Source organism: Aulonocara sp. 'chitande type north' Nkhata Bay, linkage group LG11, assembly GCF_057382095.1.
Source record: "Aulonocara sp. 'chitande type north' Nkhata Bay isolate Kocher_YH1m ecotype deep benthic linkage group LG11, A_spYH_male_GT1.1, whole genome shotgun sequence".
NCBI lineage: Eukaryota > Metazoa > Chordata > Actinopteri > Cichliformes > Cichlidae > Aulonocara > Aulonocara sp. 'chitande type north' Nkhata Bay.
Window position 1 is genome coordinate 16,183,980 of NC_141354.1, and position 14,285 is coordinate 16,198,264.

At 39.2% G+C, this 14,285-nt stretch overlaps 1 protein-coding gene across 1 annotated transcript in view; it reads left to right on the forward strand.

Annotated features, from left to right (window-relative positions):
• dnah5 (dynein, axonemal, heavy chain 5) overlaps positions 1 to 14,285 on the forward strand; it is a 109,328-nt gene that overhangs the window by 77,803 nt on the left and 17,240 nt on the right. The gene's annotated exons all lie outside the window — the stretch shown is intronic.

Below are 14,285 nucleotides of genomic sequence, written 5' to 3' on the forward strand. Positions count from 1 at the left end.
AAATAAGACATTTCTTAGTGCAACGTGTCTGCCAGAACTCCCACTGTGTCAGTGACTGAAAATTCATCTGTTTCCAGACTATTTCTCTTTTTTTCTCACTCAAAGTTAAGTTCTGTGATATACAGTGTTGGGTAAGTTACTTTAAATGAGTAACTTAGTTACATTACTAGTTACTTCTATCAAAAGTAACTCAGTTACTTCAAGTTACTCGTTACTTTCAGAGTAACTAGTTACTAGGGAAAGTAACTTTGGTTTTACTCAGAATTCTCTTGTTAATGTGTTGCTTCCGTAACTGGATACCCAGCAAGATTCTTCTTCTAGCTTGCTTACTTACCACAAGTGCACTGTGCCACCTACCAATAGAAAGGAAAAAATAATGTGCACATTTCCACGAGAGAAATCCCACGCCTGATTCTATCCTAGCCTGCTTTTTACATCCAACACAAAAACTGCAGTCGTGGTGCTTTCGATTGTACTCAGAACTCGGAAATTCTGCCTTCTGAATAGGAAGATGTAGGTAACACCAGACTGCAGATGAGCTGCATACAGGGCTGGACTGGGACAAAAAAATCGTCCCGGGCATTTTGACTAGAGACCGGCCCACCATTATAGGAAAAATCATAAAGCCTTTGAATGAAAATAAATACTGTTGTGACAGTGATGTACACTGTTCTGATGGTATATATGTATCAATCTATCAATTGTTTGTTGTAAGACTCAGATAATTATTTTTTTAAAAGTGAGACATTTTAAATGAGAATAAGAAAGTATTTCCTTGTGCCCCCCTTTCCCTTTTAATTCCCTACATGGACCCCTGGCAACACTTTGCTAGACCCGCCCCTGCACAGTTACCAGCTGTCAGCTGCTTAGAAAAGGATCCTGGTGTTATTTGTCTCTCAGAAACAGTTCATAACTTCCCTTCAACTCATTCATGTCACCTAAAAGGTAAACCTGTTTCTCCATCACAGCTCTGATGATTCAGTAAGGACATCTCCTGGTTTCATCTTCATGTTTCCCACTCACCACATATCCAAACCGACATCATGACCAGCAGCTTTACAGCTGTGGCTCCAGCAAACATCAGCTGATACTAGAAATTAATATTAAATAAATTCTAACAACAGCTGATCAAGCTTAAAAGTGCTGCTGTTGTTTACCGCGACATCCGTTGGTTTCCTCTTTCTGCCGCAAAGTGGGCGATAAATAAACAAGAGAGAAAAGCCGATCAGCTGATCATTGATCAGTTTCATGATTGAAGTAGAAACAGGAGAGGGAGGGTGAGAGGATGAGAGAAGAAGAGGCAGCTGTGCAGCGTAAACACAGAATAACTCCAGCTGTGTGTCTTTTTCATTGTAGCTGAAGTCCGGGACAAACTGTTCCTTTTCACCTCAATAAGAAACGCGTAATATTTTCTCTGAATACCAGACGATTCTGTTTTTTACGGGACGGTTGGCAACTCTAATAATTAACCTTATGAACAAAATAAAGTTCAACATCAGTAACATAGCACCCACCCAGCTGTATAGAAACTCCGTCATGCTAGCTAGCACGCAGTACAAAAAAGTCAGCATAACGAAAATAAACTCCATCTAAACTTGGTTCATATCTGACCCAGATGGACTGCAGGTTATAACTTCTTACCTGAAGTTCAGTTCACCTGACACTGGGACCGGCGGCCGCTTCGGGTCTCTCCTCTTGCCTCCCTTTCTCTCATCCACCTGCTGGCTTCCACCACTTGCTAATGTTATTGAATCTGTGGAAGCTCCGCGATAGCCACCACACGAAGTAACGAATAACGAGCCTATCTAAATCCCAGTAACGAGTAACGCGTTCCTGGTTTTGGCATAATAACTAGTTACCGTGCTCGTTACCACAATAATAACGTAGTTACTGTAATGCGTTACTTAATAACGCGTTAGTCCCAACACTGGTGATATATTTATTGTTTAGCGGGGTGTCATTTATTTATTTATTTATTTGTTGTTGCTTTCTTGTGATTTGCTCTTGTTACATCCAAAATGCACTCTATGTGAGATTTCACAGATTATATATATGAGTTATTAGTGTGCTTAACTTGTAGGTGTGTGTGTGTCTAGGGGCAGTTCCTGAGCTTGTTTCATTAAAGGTAGTTTCATTATGACGGATGCTTATGGCTGTCAGGCTCAGCAGGCCCATTGTATTTGTGCTGCTTCTTAAACTGAGAATGACAACACAGCCTTAGAAAACTCATGCACAAACCTATACATATGCATTCAACGGCATGCACATATAGCACATTAAATCTGTAAATGTTGGGCAATTTCAATTTTTTTTACATATTTTACTTCTGTATGCTGCCAAGACTTGATGTTAAATGAAAGTTTCCACTCGTAGCTTTTATTAAAGATGTTAAACAGAAGTCTTGCATCATCTGTTCATGAATTGAAGCCCTTTTAGTACCCAGTTATGAATTGGACAAAGTTGCATAAGGATTGTTTTTAGTATTTGGATGAAAATTATTTACATGAAGTCCAGAACCCATAGTCATCATCAAATGCCTTGCTGAAGAATTAAAAGAACACAGCAAGGGATGCAGGCCATTCTGTCTAGTATAAGCTATCTCTGTTTTTCTGTCACCATCCATTTTTCTTTCCGTATTAGCCACCATCCTGATGTTTTACCCTGTCTGAAAACAGAATCCATCACGACTGAAGAAAGTATGATACATCAATAACCACTTGCTGAAGTTGCTGAACAAGCAAAAAACAAACTTGCAGAAATGTGGTTATCTACTGGTACTGTCACACATTTTGAAGTGTTCTAGTTCAGCAGATAAAAGAATTGAGGTGAAACCTGTGAAATTGAAACATTCTCTGTTTAGAAGGGCAAATGTATATCTGCTAAATCATGCTGTAAACTGGGTTAAGAACTGTCCCAAATATAAAACAAAGCAAGACAAAACATTTGTCATCAGCTGGTTTTGTCTAACTGATCATATTTAAGTATTATACAGTACTTAAAAACAACACAACGCTGTCACGCTGATGGTAAAAACACAGGCCTTTAACACAGTGCCGCTGTGCCACTTTATTTTTTAACAAAACACTACGCTTTATGTATAAAGAACTGCCTATTCTACTACTTATTGAAGAAAAAGAATCCACAAAAGATTATTTTTACTTTCTTTTATTTGTTCCAGATAAATTATAAATTATTTTTTAAAAAGCAATGAAATGCATCAGATGTCTCCCATGCTTTCTTTTCTGCTGTAATTTTTTTTTTTTTGAACATAAATTGGTCTATTGAAAATAAAATGTAGTAAGAACCACTACATTTTTTCAATAGGCCAATTTATGTTTAAGAAAAGCCCAACAATCAAATGATCCCATCTGAGCAAGCACTGGGCGACGGTGGGAAGGAAAAACTCCTTTGTCTTAAAAAGAAGAAACCTTCGACAGAACCAGGCTCAGATGGTGCGGCTTCTGTCAAGACCGGTTGGGGGTTAGGTAGTTAAAAAACTACTCTAACGGTACAGCACTACAGCTTTTTGGTGGAAATGGGTGGAAGGATGGGTGTTACACCTCGTTTCATTGGAGGTCTTACAGGTGGTCGGGGTGTAGATTCAGCTTTTTTACAAATAGGTGGCAGAGGGACAGGACTAGGTCGTGGAATTATAACTAGTTGGGTGGGAATAGGTTGTCTGTGAAGGTTCTCAGTCATGGGAATAGGTTGCTTTCCACTTCTGGATATAGGTGGAACACACATCCTACGAAAAGGTGGTAGGTTGTCGGTCGAGAAAGTTTCCTTTTTCGTTGGTTGTGTGACTTGAGGAGCGGGTGTCAACTTTGTCTTTTTCGGTCTAATGGGTGGCAGTGGAGTCCGCTGTAACTGTTGTTTGTCAGATGCATCTTCCCTGCCTACGTAAATGTATTTATGTTCCTCAAAAAGGGCAATGTCTTTTTCAACTTGACTCATTGCCTCTTCGAGAAACATTTTGTAATTGTATTTTTTGTGCTGTGAAGGGGAGATAGTAAAAGGGAGGGATTGATATTCAAAGTTTAGCTCATTAAACCTCCTCTTTAGGCCCTGGAGAATGTTTTGTTTCTCCTGTTCGGCCAGTGGTTTAACTGTTTCCTGTTGTTTTGTTAACCAGGCATCATTGTCCTGCTTAGCCTTTTCTTTCTCTGCCTTTCTTCTACGCAGGTAGCCTGGAACGATTCTGTAATCGTTTTTCTGTAAATAAAAGGGGACAAGTCCAGATTTCTCAAGGAGCTGCTTGTCCCCTTTGCGTGTATCCACACAAGCAGGTTGAGCCATGACTTTCTTCATGCCTGTGTGTTCTGGTTTTTTCCTGAATGTGTGTTCAGGTTTTTCGCCTTCTGGCCTCTGTGGGCACATTTCGCGATGAGATGGCGCCTTAACTGTTCTTGGCACCATGGTCCTGTGTTCATTTTTATATTTATTTTCTAATACAATTGCTTCCCTGTATTTAGAAATATACATTTTAGGTTTGGGTGGAGGAAGAGTACTCTACTTTGGGAGAAGGTTATAAGCGCTTTCATCTGAAAACACAATTCAATCGCTAGCTTAAATTCACCTGCAAGGGAATTCTACAACTGTGTGTCGAGGCACCCCTATTTATAGATTTTTATGGCCTGGCATGTGACATCATGGTGGCCTGGCATGTGACATCATAGTGGCCTGGCATGTGACATCATGGTAGCCTGTCTTTGTTCTGTCATTTAAGCCCCACCCCCCTGGTTACTGTTGCTATTGTAACTATTATATTATGAATGCTGGTAGCTAGCATTCCACACACACACATACACTTTTTGCCAAGGTTCCAGCTGCAGTCACCAAGACATGTAAATGTATTTAGTAACCCTCTGGGGTCCAGAGTATAATTGGCCGTTTTTGACTACTTTAGATTTTACCTCTATATTTCACCTTTAAAAAAATCTTCTTCTTTTTTTTTTTGGCACAACCTCAAATATCTGAAATTTGAGTTAATTTTTCATTTATACTATATTTGCACAATAGATCTAAATTCAGACAAAAAAAAATTCAAAATCCGAGTAGAAAATACTTGTCATTTTTACTGTAAAAGCCACAAACATGTTTAAGGAATTGTTTTCATAACTTGAAATGCGAATAGAAGTTGTACATTTGTAAAAATTATGCACAAGTTTTGCAAACAACTTTATGTTCAGTATAATATATGCAGGTTTTCTTCCTGAATACTATCGTTGTTTATATTTACTGCGGGAAGAAACGGTTTTTATAAGGAAAAACACTAGAAAGCACTCAGTCCCCCTCCCAACTCCCCCAGCCTTTCCTATTGGTGAAAAAATATACCATGTGGACCAATCAAAAAATGATAGGGCAACATAGCATTTAGTTGTTTACGAAGGCGGGCAGGTGTATACATATAGTTTGAGTCTGACGGCTCTTTGTTTGCTTCTCATCTGTAAACTCTGCATACTCTCTCATGTGATTCAGTTTGTTTTGAAAAGTCTCAACAGGATCTTGAGCTTTATTGTGAAAGGTTTACGTGGAAAACAAACAGGCGTACAGCGGAACCACGCGATGGTTTTACCGTCATTGTTGCTAACGAAAACACGTAAAAACAGGCACTTGCCCGCCCATAGTGTGGTTATATTAAATATAAGAGAAAGAGAGAACTTTAAGAAATTAATATAGCCACTAAGGTGACCGTCAAAACGATGAAAAATACTGCTGTAAACAGTTTATTTTACGACATCACGAAACAAACGATAGCGTAATAGGAAACGATAGACATTTTTATATCGTCATTTGATATATATCGTTATATCGAACAGCCCTAACATACACTCTTATATTTGTACATATATTTATTCTTATAATTCTCAGATTTACCCATTCGTATATTTTGCTTGTTCTTATGTTATTGTATTTTGCACACCTCTGTTGCACACACATAAGAATTTCGCTCACATGTGCTGTACCAGTGTACCTGCACATGTTATGTGATACGGGAAATCTCCAATTTTTTTTTATTTTGTTTTTTTTGAGATTAAATAATATACCATTGTAAAGACGACACAAGAGTTCCAGAGGCTCTTCTGGGAGCCAGAGTGGACCAGAAAACGTTTCCCCGAGCTTGAGTCCTCTATGAAGAGCAGCCTTTCCTTATCGGCAGCGGTCACAGCCGCTACAGAGCGCTGGCAGGCTTGTTTCCCTGGGCCTTAAAACTGCAAAGGCGGCACGGTGCTGTCACGCTGATGGTAAAAACACAGGCCTTTAACACAGTGCCGCTGTGCCACTTTATTTTTTAACAAAACACTACGCTTTATGTATAAAGAACTGCCTATTCTACTACTTATTGAAGAAAAAGAATCCACAAAAGATTATTTTTACTTTCTTTTATTTGTTCCAGATAAATTATAAATTATTTTTTAAAAAGCAATGAAATGCATCAGATGTCTCCCATGCTTTCTTTTCTGCTGTAATTTTTTTTTTTTTGAACATAAATTGGTCTATTGAAAATAAAATGTAGTAAGAACCACTACATTTTTTCAATAGGCCAATTTATGTTTAAGAAAAGCCCAACAATCAAATGATCCCATCTGAGCAAGCACTGGGCGACGGTGGGAAGGAAAAACTCCTTTGTCTTAAAAAGAAGAAACCTTCGACAGAACCAGGCTCAGATGGTGCGGCTTCTGTCAAGACCGGTTGGGGGTTAGGTAGTTAAAAAACTACTCTAACGGTACAGCACTACAGCTTTTTGGTGGAAATGGGTGGAAGGATGGGTGTTACACCTCGTTTCATTGGAGGTCTTACAGGTGGTCGGGGTGTAGATTCAGCTTTTTTACAAATAGGTGGCAGAGGGACAGGACTAGGTCGTGGAATTATAACTAGTTGGGTGGGAATAGGTTGTCTGTGAAGGTTCTCAGTCATGGGAATAGGTTGCTTTCCACTTCTGGATATAGGTGGAACACACATCCTACGAAAAGGTGGTAGGTTGTCGGTCGAGAAAGTTTCCTTTTTCGTTGGTTGTGTGACTTGAGGAGCGGGTGTCAACTTTGTCTTTTTCGGTCTAATGGGTGGCAGTGGAGTCCGCTGTAACTGTTGTTTGTCAGATGCATCTTCCCTGCCTACGTAAATGTATTTATGTTCCTCAAAAAGGGCAATGTCTTTTTCAACTTGACTCATTGCCTCTTCGAGAAACATTTTGTAATTGTATTTTTTGTGCTGTGAAGGGGAGATAGTAAAAGGGAGGGATTGATATTCAAAGTTTAGCTCATTAAACCTCCTCTTTAGGCCCTGGAGAATGTTTTGTTTCTCCTGTTCGGCCAGTGGTTTAACTGTTTCCTGTTGTTTTGTTAACCAGGCATCATTGTCCTGCTTAGCCTTTTCTTTCTCTGCCTTTCTTCTACGCAGGTAGCCTGGAACGATTCTGTAATCGTTTTTCTGTAAATAAAAGGGGACAAGTCCAGATTTCTCAAGGAGCTGCTTGTCCCCTTTGCGTGTATCCACACAAGCAGGTTGAGCCATGACTTTCTTCATGCCTGTGTGTTCTGGTTTTTTCCTGAATGTGTGTTCAGGTTTTTCGCCTTCTGGCCTCTGTGGGCACATTTCGCGATGAGATGGCGCCTTAACTGTTCTTGGCACCATGGTCCTGTGTTCATTTTTATATTTATTTTCTAATACAATTGCTTCCCTGTATTTAGAAATATACATTTTAGGTTTGGGTGGAGGAAGAGTACTCTACTTTGGGAGAAGGTTATAAGCGCTTTCATCTGAAAACACAATTCAATCGCTAGCTTAAATTCACCTGCAAGGGAATTCTACAACTGTGTGTCGAGGCACCCCTATTTATAGATTTTTATGGCCTGGCATGTGACATCATGGTGGCCTGGCATGTGACATCATAGTGGCCTGGCATGTGACATCATGGTAGCCTGTCTTTGTTCTGTCATTTAAGCCCCACCCCCCTGGTTACTGTTGCTATTGTAACTATTATATTATGAATGCTGGTAGCTAGCATTCCACACACACACATACACTTTTTGCCAAGGTTCCAGCTGCAGTCACCAAGACATGTAAATGTATTTAGTAACCCTCTGGGGTCCAGAGTATAATTGGCCGTTTTTGACTACTTTAGATTTTACCTCTATATTTCACCTTTAAAAAAATCTTCTTCTTTTTTTTTTTGGCACAACCTCAAATATCTGAAATTTGAGTTAATTTTTCATTTATACTATATTTGCACAATAGATCTAAATTCAGACAAAAAAAAATTCAAAATCCGAGTAGAAAATACTTGTCATTTTTACTGTAAAAGCCACAAACATGTTTAAGGAATTGTTTTCATAACTTGAAATGTGAATAGAAGTTGTACATTTGTAAAAATTATGCACAAGTTTTGCAAACAACTTTATGTTCAGTATAATATATGCAGGTTTTCTTCCTGAATACTATCGTTGTTTATATTTACTGCGGGAAGAAACGGTTTTTATAAGGAAAAACACTAGAAAGCACTCAGTCCCCCTCCCAACTCCCCCAGCCTTTCCTATTGGTGAAAAAATATACCATGTGGACCAATCAAAAAATGATAGGGCAACATAGCATTTAGTTGTTTACGAAGGCGGGCAGGTGTATACATATAGTTTGAGTCTGACGGCTCTTTGTTTGCTTCTCATCTGTAAACTCTGCATACTCTCTCATGTGATTCAGTTTGTTTTGAAAAGTCTCAACAGGATCTTGAGCTTTATTGTGAAAGGTTTACGTGGAAAACAAACAAGCGTACAGCGGAACCACGCGATGGTTTTACCGTCATTGTTGCTAACGAAAACACGTAAAAACAGGCACTTGCCCGCCCATAGTGTGGTTATATTAAATATAAGAGAAAGAGAGAACTTTAAGAAATTAATATAGCCACTAAGGTGACCGTCAAAACGATGAAAAATACTGCTGTAAACAGTTTATTTTACGACATCACGAAACAAACGATAGCGTAATAGGAAACGATAGACATTTTTATATCGTCATTTGATATATATCGTTATATCGAACAGCCCTAACATACACTCTTATATTTGTACATATATTTATTCTTATAATTCTCAGATTTACCCATTCGTATATTTTGCTTGTTCTTATGTTATTGTATTTTGCACACCTCTGTTGCACACACATAAGAATTTCGCTCACATGTGCTGTACCAGTGTACCTGCACATGTTATGTGATACGGGAAATCTCCAATTTTTTTTTATTTTGTTTTTTTTGAGATTAAATAATATACCATTGTAAAGACGACACAAGAGTTCCAGAGGCTCTTCTGGGAGCCAGAGTGGACCAGAAAACGTTTCCCCGAGCTTGAGTCCTCTATGAAGAGCAGCCTTTCCTTATCGGCAGCGGTCACAGCCGCTACAGAGCGCTGGCAGGCTTGTTTCCCTGGGCCTTAAAACTGCAAAGGCGGCACGGTGCTGTCACGCTGATGGTAAAAACACAGGCCTTTAACACAGTGCCGCTGTGCCACTTTATTTTTTAACAAAACACTACGCTTTATGTATAAAGAACTGCCTATTCTACTACTTATTGAAGAAAAAGAATCCACAAAAGATTATTTTTACTTTCTTTTATTTGTTCCAGATAAATTATAAATTATTTTTTAAAAAGCAATGAAATGCATCAGATGTCTCCCATGCTTTCTTTTCTGCTGTAATTTTTTTTTTTTTGAACATAAATTGGTCTATTGAAAATAAAATGTAGTAAGAACCACTAAATTTTTTCAATAGGCCAATTTATGTTTAAGAAAAGCCCAACAATCAAATGATCCCATCTGAGCAAGCACTGGGCGACGGTGGGAAGGAAAAACTCCTTTGTCTTAAAAAGAAGAAACCTTCGACAGAACCAGGCTCAGATGGTGCGGCTTCTGTCAAGACCGGTTGGGGGTTAGGTAGTTAAAAAACTACTCTAACGGTACAGCACTACAGCTTTTTGGTGGAAATGGGTGGAAGGATGGGTGTTACACCTCGTTTCATTGGAGGTCTTACAGGTGGTCGGGGTGTAGATTCAGCTTTTTTACAAATAGGTGGCAGAGGGACAGGACTAGGTCGTGGAATTATAATTAGTTGGGTGGGAATAGGTTGTCTGTGAAGGTTCTCAGTCATGGGAATAGGTTGCTTTCCACTTCTGGATATAGGTGGAACACACATCCTACGAAAAGGTGGTAGGTTGTCGGTCGAGAAAGTTTCCTTTTTCGTTGGTTGTGTGACTTGAGGAGCGGGTGTCAACTTTGTCTTTTTCGGTCTAATGGGTGGCAGTGGAGTCCGCTGTAACTGTTGTTTGTCAGATGCATCTTCCCTGCCTACGTAAATGTATTTATGTTCCTCAAAAAGGGCAATGTCTTTTTCAACTTGACTCATTGCCTCTTCGAGAAACATTTTGTAATTGTATTTTTTGTGCTGTGAAGGGGAGATAGTAAAAGGGAGGGATTGATATTCAAAGTTTAGCTCATTAAACCTCCTCTTTAGGCCCTGGAGAATGTTTTGTTTCTCCTGTTCGGCCAGTGGTTTAACTGTTTCCTGTTGTTTTGTTAACCAGGCATCATTGTCCTGCTTAGCCTTTTCTTTCTCTGCCTTTCTTCTACGCAGGTAGCCTGGAACGATTCTGTAATCGTTTTTCTGTAAATAAAAGGGGACAAGTCCAGATTTCTCAAGGAGCTGCTTGTCCCCTTTGCGTGTATCCACACAAGCAGGTTGAGCCATGACTTTCTTCATGCCTGTGTGTTCTGGTTTTTTCCTGAATGTGTGTTCAGGTTTTTCGCCTTCTGGCCTCTGTGAGCACATTTCGCGATGAGATGGCGCCTTAACTGTTCTTGGCACCATGGTCCTGTGTTCATTTTTATATTTATTTTCTAATACAATTGCTTCCCTGTATTTAGAAATATACATTTTAGGTTTGGGTGGAGGAAGAGTACTCTACTTTGGGAGAAGGTTATAAGCGCTTTCATCTGAAAACACAATTCAATCGCTAGCTTAAATTCACCTGCAAGGGAATTCTACAACTGTGTGTCGAGGCACCCCTATTTATAGATTTTTATGGCCTGGCATGTGACATCATGGTGGCCTGGCATGTGACATCATAGTGGCCTGGCATGTGACATCATGGTAGCCTGTCTTTGTTCTGTCATTTAAGCCCCACCCCCCTGGTTACTGTTGCTATTGTAACTATTATATTATGAATGCTGGTAGCTAGCATTCCACACACACACATACACTTTTTGCCAAGGTTCCAGCTGCAGTCACCAAGACATGTAAATGTATTTAGTAACCCTCTGGGGTCCAGAGTATAATTGGCCGTTTTTGACTACTTTAGATTTTACCTCTATATTTCACCTTTAAAAAAATCTTCTTCTTTTTTTTTTTGGCACAACCTCAAATATCTGAAATTTGAGTTAATTTTTCATTTATACTATATTTGCACAATAGATCTAAATTCAGACAAAAAAAAATTCAAAATCCGAGTAGAAAATACTTGTCATTTTTACTGTAAAAGCCACAAACATGTTTAAGGAATTGTTTTCATAACTTGAAATGCGAATAGAAGTTGTACATTTGTAAAAATTATGCACAAGTTTTGCAAACAACTTTATGTTCAGTATAATATATGCAGGTTTTCTTCCTGAATACTATCGTTGTTTATATTTACTGCGGGAAGAAACGGTTTTTATAAGGAAAAACACTAGAAAGCACTCAGTCCCCCTCCCAACTCCCCCAGCCTTTCCTATTGGTGAAAAAATATACCATGTGGACCAATCAAAAAATGATAGGGCAACATAGCATTTAGTTGTTTACGAAGGCGGGCAGGTGTATACATATAGTTTGAGTCTGACGGCTCTTTGTTTGCTTCTCATCTGTAAACTCTGCATACTCTCTCATGTGATTCAGTTTGTTTTGAAAAGTCTCAACAGGATCTTGAGCTTTATTGTGAAAGGTTTACGTGGAAAACAAACAGGCGTACAGCGGAACCACGCGATGGTTTTACCGTCATTGTTGCTAACGAAAACACGTAAAAACAGGCACTTGCCCGCCCATAGTGTGGTTATATTAAATATAAGAGAAAGAGAGAACTTTAAGAAATTAATATAGCCACTAAGGTGACCGTCAAAACGATGAAAAATACTGCTGTAAACAGTTTATTTTACGACATCACGAAACAAACGATAGCGTAATAGGAAACGATAGACATTTTTATATCGTCATTTGATATATATCGTTATATCGAACAGCCCTAACATACACTCTTATATTTGTACATATATTTATTCTTATAATTCTCAGATTTACCCATTCGTATATTTTGCTTGTTCTTATGTTATTGTATTTTGCACACCTCTGTTGCACACACATAAGAATTTCGCTCACATGTGCTGTACCAGTGTACCTGCACATGTTATGTGATACGGGAAATCTCCAATTTTTTTTTATTTTGTTTTTTTTGAGATTAAATAATATACCATTGTAAAGACGACACAAGAGTTCCAGAGGCTCTTCTGGGAGCCAGAGTCGACCAGAAAACGTTTCCCCGAGCTTGAGTCCTCTATGAAGAGCAGCCTTTCCTTATCGGCAGCGGTCACAGCCGCTACAGAGCGCTGGCAGGCTTGTTTCCCTGGGCCTTAAAACTGCAAAGGCGGCACGGTGCTGTCACGCTGATGGTAAAAACACAGGCCTTTAACACAGTGCCGCTGTGCCACTTTATTTTTTAACAAAACACTACGCTTTATGTATAAAGAACTGCCTATTCTACTACTTATTGAAGAAAAAGAATCCACAAAAGATTATTTTTACTTTCTTTTATTTGTTCCAGATAAATTATAAATTATTTTTTAAAAAGCAATGAAATGCATCAGATGTCTCCCATGCTTTCTTTTCTGCTGTAATTTTTTTTTTTTTGAACATAAATTGGTCTATTGAAAATAAAATGTAGTAAGAACCACTACATTTTTTCAATAGGCCAATTTATGTTTAAGAAAAGCCCAACAATCAAATGATCCCATCTGAGCAAGCACTGGGCGACGGTGGGAAGGAAAAACTCCTTTGTCTTAAAAAGAAGAAACCTTCGACAGAACCAGGCTCAGATGGTGCGGCTTCTGTCAAGACCGGTTGGGGGTTAGGTAGTTAAAAAACTACTCTAACGGTACAGCACTACAGCTTTTTGGTGGAAATGGGTGGAAGGATGGGTGTTACACCTCGTTTCATTGGAGGTCTTACAGGTGGTCGGGGTGTAGATTCAGCTTTTTTACAAATAGGTGGCAGAGGGACAGGACTAGGTCGTGGAATTATAACTAGTTGGGTGGGAATAGGTTGTCTGTGAAGGTTCTCAGTCATGGGAATAGGTTGCTTTCCACTTCTGGATATAGGTGGAACACACATCCTACGAAAAGGTGGTAGGTTGTCGGTCGAGAAAGTTTCCTTTTTCGTTGGTTGTGTGACTTGAGGAGCGGGTGTCAACTTTGTCTTTTTCGGTCTAATGGGTGGCAGTGGAGTCCGCTGTAACTGTTGTTCGTCAGATGCATCTTCCCTGCCTACGTAAATGTATTTATGTTCCTCAAAAAGGGCAATGTCTTTTTCAACTTGACTCATTGCCTCTTCGAGAAACATTTTGTAATTGTATTTTTTGTGCTGTGAAGGGGAGATAGTAAAAGGGAGGGATTGATATTCAAAGTTTAGCTCATTAAACCTCCTCTTTAGGCCCTGGAGAATGTTTTGTTTCTCCTGTTCGGCCAGTGGTTTAACTGTTTCCTGTTGTTTTGTTAACCAGGCATCATTGTCCTGCTTAGCCTTTTCTTTCTCTGCCTTTCTTCTACGCAGGTAGCCTGGAACGATTCTGTAATCGTTTTTCTGTAAATAAAAGGGGACAAGTCCAGATTTCTCAAGGAGCTGCTTGTCCCCTTTGCGTGTATCCACACAAGCAGGTTGAGCCATGACTTTCTTCATGCCTGTGTGTTCTGGTTTTTTCCTGAATGTGTGTTCAGGTTTTTCGCCTTCTGGCCTCTGTGGGCACATTTCGCGATGAGATGGCGCCTTAACTGTTCTTGGCACCATGGTCCTGTGTTCATTTTTATATTTATTTTCTAATACAATTGCTTCCCTGTATTTAGAAATATACATTTTAGGTTTGGGTGGAGGAAGAGTACTCTACTTTGGGAGAAGGTTATAAGCGCTTTCATCTGAAAACACAATTCAATCGCTAGCTTAAATTCACCTGCAAGGGAATTCTACAACTGTGTGTCGAGGCACCCCTATTTATAGATTTT